Source organism: Limulus polyphemus, unplaced genomic scaffold (assembly GCF_000517525.1).
Source record: "Limulus polyphemus unplaced genomic scaffold, Limulus_polyphemus-2.1.2 Scaffold973, whole genome shotgun sequence".
Classification (NCBI taxonomy): domain Eukaryota; kingdom Metazoa; phylum Arthropoda; class Merostomata; order Xiphosura; family Limulidae; genus Limulus; species Limulus polyphemus.
This window is the reverse complement of record NW_013666583.1, coordinates 178,343-183,858: the sequence shown is the minus strand read 5'-3', so window position 1 is coordinate 183,858 and position 5,516 is coordinate 178,343.

Below are 5,516 nucleotides of genomic sequence, written 5' to 3'. Positions count from 1 at the left end.
AACGAAAAAAACTAAGGAGGGGCAGTGTTGGTCAGCGAGGTCACGTGACTCGTTCTCTCGAACCTTCAGGAATTGTCGGGAGATTACTAGATATAGAGTAGTCTGGTATATATAAGAGGGTGACAACGTAACGGGACAATAATGTGTGTGTAGACAGTGAGTAATTGATCTGCGGTCAGAAAGTATTATTGAGCACGTTCGTTGTTATAGCGATTGTTGAAATTAAGTGTATTGTAAAGATATATTCGGAAAGAATAAAAACAAAACTACACTTTTTCCAAAGAATCTATATGTACGTTTACATGTATTTTAGTATTATATTAATCATTAATGGAAAATTTTAAAGACATAAAAAATGTCAGTAATTTTGTTAAGAGTAAGTTTTATTGTTATAATTGTAAGAAACAAAAAATAATTCTGTTAGCAGAAATGAGATAATAATCTAGTTTGTTTGTTTGTAATTAAGCACAAAGCTACACAATGGAATCTGTGCTCTGTCCACCACGGATATCGAAACCCGGATTCTAGCGTTGTAAGTCCGCAGACATACCGCTGTGCCACTGGGGTTGTATTTTATTGGGAAGAATGTTAATTATTGGGGTAATATTTGAAATAGCCTCGAATTGAATACGGTTTCTTTTCTTTGTTTTTATAGTTGTCATGGCAGAGAATACTTATTCACAAAGATATGTGAAGCCCCCTAGTGGCATAGCGGTATGTCTGCGGACTTACAATGCTAGAATCCGGGTTTCGATACCCGTGGTGGGTAGAGCACAGATAGCCCATTATGTAGCTTTGTGCTTAATTACAGACAAACGTTTATTGTATAATCTAATAAATTCATCAGCGAAAAAAAATCAGACACATTAAAATAAAATCACCTAAAAAATATTACGTGAAAATTTAACCCACAAAAATGAATTTTTGATTTTCCTAAAACTCTATAATATGGTCTTCCAAATGTCTTCTTGCGTTGTAAGTCCGCAGACAAGCCGCTGTGCCTCTGAGAGGCTACAATGAACGAACCACATTGTTTTGCTCGTTCAACTCCGGTTTGAACCTATTAATAAACAAACTTTTCTTTATTCATAGTTGGCTCCAACGAGGATTTTAATTTGTCCTCTACTTATAGGTTCATTAAATTCATTTAGCGCATGTTTATTAATACTTTAAAATTTACATAAAATGGCCAGATGTTTAGTTGGAATATCTGGAAAGGACATGCATCCCTTGGAACATCTTAATCACTGAGTCTAATAATAATAATAAACAATAGTTCAGCAAAGTTATCTTATGATTGTAAAATGAGACAAAAAATAACATTTCTATATCATAATAAAATGAAAGTTAAGGAAACGTTTTCTGAAAGCTTAGATTGGCTTTAAAACAATAGTTTGTAATACAACTACTCGTTAATTTTTGTATTTATCCTTATCTTAAGCCCGGAATGGCCAGGTGGATAAGGCGCTCAACTCACAATCTGAGGGTCGCGGGTTCGAATCCGCATCCCACCAAACATGCTCGCCCTTTCAGCCGTGGGGGCGTTATAATGTAACGGTCAATCCCACTATTCGTTGGTAAAAGAGTAGCCCAAGAGTTGGCGGTGGGTGGTGATGACTAGCTGCCTTCCCTCTAGTCTTAAACTGCTAAATTAGGGACGGCTAGCGCAGATAGCCCTCGTGTAGCTTTGCGCGAAATTCCAAAACAAACAAACAAGCCTTATCTTAAATTAGCATGTTCTTGTATGAGAACTGTTAACCACCTAGTGGTGGAATAAATGAACGTAAAAAACATGTATACTTATATACCACATTAGTCGTTTCCAAAGAAGGTTTATTCATAATAAAGATGGGAAAATTGAATGGAAAATTTTCCATAAGAAGACTGACTCTAAGTAGCTTGAATTTTAAGAAAAATCTGACTAAAATATTAGTTCATCGGGTATATAAATTAATCAGTAAATATGAATTTTGTTTTCACAAAGAGCTAGATAATATTAATACATTTTTATTAAAAAAATACTTTTTCCAATAAGTATTACAAATCAAGTACTTTAACCCTAAACAATAAAAGTCCTTCTAATTTGAATTAAGTCAAATATAAAATGTCTTTAGTTGTCCCCTACACCCATATAGGCCATTCTAGAAATCAGTTATGTCATCAAACATACCCTCAAGTAGAATAGAGATGTGTTTTTACGGTTGTATACAGTTTACAGTATTCTTGCAGATATAAGAATCATATACCTAACTGCAAAACTGTTCATGTGGTATATAAGTATAAATATCCTAAATGTTCCTTTAGATTATTCTCGTTCCACCAATAGGTGATTAACAATAACATGCTAATTTAAGATCCACGTCATTTTCAAGCACCAAGAAATATGCGCTGAATGAATGTAAAGAACTTATAAGTAGAGGACAATTTTAAAACCACACTAGAGCCAACAATGAACGAAAACCGTGAATAAAGGATAGTTTAACAAGACAATTTTAAAACCACACTAGATCCAGGACAATTTTAAAACCACACTACAGCCAACAGTGAACGAAAACCGTGAATAAAGGATAGTTTAACAGGACAATTTTAAAACCACACTAGATCCAACAGTGAACGAAAACCGTTAATAAAGGATAGTTTAACAGGACAATTTTAAAACCACACTACAGCCAACAGTGAACGAAAACCGTGAATAAAGGATAGTTTAACAGGACAATTTTAAAACCACACTAGATCCAACAGTGAACGAAAACCGTGAATAAAGGATAGTTTAACAGACGTACTCTGAAGTTTTTGTACCCGTGGTTAATGTTTTAACATTGCTGGTGAATTAAATATTGAAATTGTTTTCTTTACATACAAAAAATGGGGGGGGGGGGTGACTTACTAAAGCACTGAGAAATTAGAAATTTAAATTATAACTATTATTGGATGTGCATACTCATGCCTACAACATCCCACATTTAAAGAAACAAAGTTATTATTACTAATGAATTAGCGTCAAAGTTACTATTACTAATAATTTAGCGTCAAAGTTACTATTACTAATAATTTAGCGTCAAAGTTACTATTACTAATCAATTAGCGTCATGGTTACTATTACTAATAAATTAGCGTCATGGTTACTATTACTAATAATTTAGCGTCAAAGTTACTATTACTAACAAATTAGCGTCATGGTTACTATTACTAATAAATTAGAGTCATGGTTACTATTACTAATAAATTAGCGTCAAAGTTACTATTACTAATAAATTAGCGTCAAAGTTACTATTACTAATAAATTAGCGTAATATGCTTCAAGTAAAGTCACTATTGATCTGCTACAGTCAGTCTTTCTGCAAACGATAGGAAAAATAAAGCTAGCTACCGTAAGACGGTTTTGGAAGGCAAATTAAAAACATTGGAATAGTTAGCATTGAACGATTTGCCTTAATTAAATTCTGGGCTCAAACTATTCTTCGAAATGTGGTACACGATTTGATTAGAATTTATTCAAATTCACGAAAACATAATACCGTATTTGCCGGTGTATAAGTCGATAATTTTAACTCTTAAAATAATGCCTGATTTTACCCCTCGTCTTATACACAGGTTCAAAGATAGATCTCCGGTTAATATCACATTTAACCAAAACTGTATTGTTTCTTTTACTTTTCTTTGCGTTTTGAGTAAGTGCGTTTACATCGTGCTAGCTGCTGTGTTATAATAATACATTTGTAATTGTATCATTTGTCTCGATTCTTCTTAACTATAAGTTATTTATCTCACATGCTAGTTACAATTAATCAATACGGCTCGGCATTACCAGGTGGTTAAGGCGTTCGACTCGCAATCTGAGGGTCGTGGGATCGAATCCCCGTCCCACCAAACATGCTCGCCTTTTCAGCCGTGGAGGCGTTATAACGGTCAATCCCACTATTCGTTGGTAAAAGAATAACCTCAAGAGTTGGCAGTGGGTGGTGAAGACTAACTGCCTTCCCTCTAGTCTTACACTGCTAAATTAGGAACGGCTAACGTAGAAAGCCCTCGTGTAGCTTTGCTCGAAATTCAAAAAACAAACAATTAATCAATACATTTTCTTTATTTGTAATGTATTGATCACATCCGTCATACTAAAATATTGCTGACGTTATACCAAAAAGTTAGATTCTGTAACGTACACTAATTTTTGAAACATGTTTTTATAGTAGATCACCATATTGTAAGGTTTTAATTTTTTTTTTTTGTTATTGAAAAGGAGTTTAATTGTGATGAAAATTTTGTAAAGTTGTTTATTACTTAAGTTATCCCGCATTGAGCTGTCTGTAGCGTTTGAAGAGCATAACAAATCACTTGTGGTTGTATTGATTACCTCAGTGCGCAGGTTAGCACAGTTTAAAAATAACTTCTAAGAATTGTTTTTACAAAAGTAATATCCTAGACTTGCTTCACAATAGAGGTTGTCCTATACACCAAAAATACACTTAATTTCTCAAAAAATCCAGGATCATCTTATACACCGGCAAATACGGTAATAATAATAATAATAATGCTGGCCAAACCAACATATCTCTTTTATTGTTGTGTATATCTTAAATGTTATACTTGTAATTTTATTTTGGTGTAGTTAGTGATAAAACGCTTTGTGTCAGAGTACCAACCAAATCCTAATAAGTTTACAGTCATTGAATTATACATGATCATATAGGCTGCATTTTAAGGCATTTAATTTGTTTATCATTAGCAGCCACTTATCAGTTAAGACTATATAACAAGATGGAATATCCGAGTAATAAATATAAAACTGATATACTGTATCATCTTTAGTTTATGTCTCCGCCTCATGAATTATTATTTATAATTTTCTTTGCTTCCACTTTGATTTTAGGTGTTATTTACAATATATTTGTGTTAAATATTTATAACTTATACAAGTCATTTAGTATTACTTTTCTGTAGCGGTAACAAAGATAACGGAAAAAAAAAAAGAGAAACAAAAAGTCAATCTGAAAAAAATATACAAAGAAAATTACACTAAGTAATAAAAACTAAAAAAAAAACCTATATTTTAGGAATGGTATGAAATTCCGAAATAAGCGATTTAAATATATATACGTACAAAGCAAACAAATTATAAGAAAGGATAAACAGAACAGTAGGGTTTAACAGGAAGTATTGAACAATAATGGGAAGTCTATAAGGGGAAACCATTGATAAGAAAACTGTTGTAATAACAACTTAATTATTAACTTATTTGGTTTACATGGTTTCAATAATTGGCTTAGCTGCTATTGATACTGTTTTCTAAAATATTTTTTTTACCTTTGTCTTTTTTTTTCCATTGTCTTCTTTACCCTTGTCTTTATTACCTAGATTCATTATTAACAAAACACACTGGCCAACCTCTACAATAAGTCACGCCATACACTGAGTGGTCACAAGTAAATAGACAACTAGTTTTTCGTCATTTAACTGATTTATGCTAACTAATTTGTGTTCACAGAGCACTATATAAATGAAAATGGTCCACACAC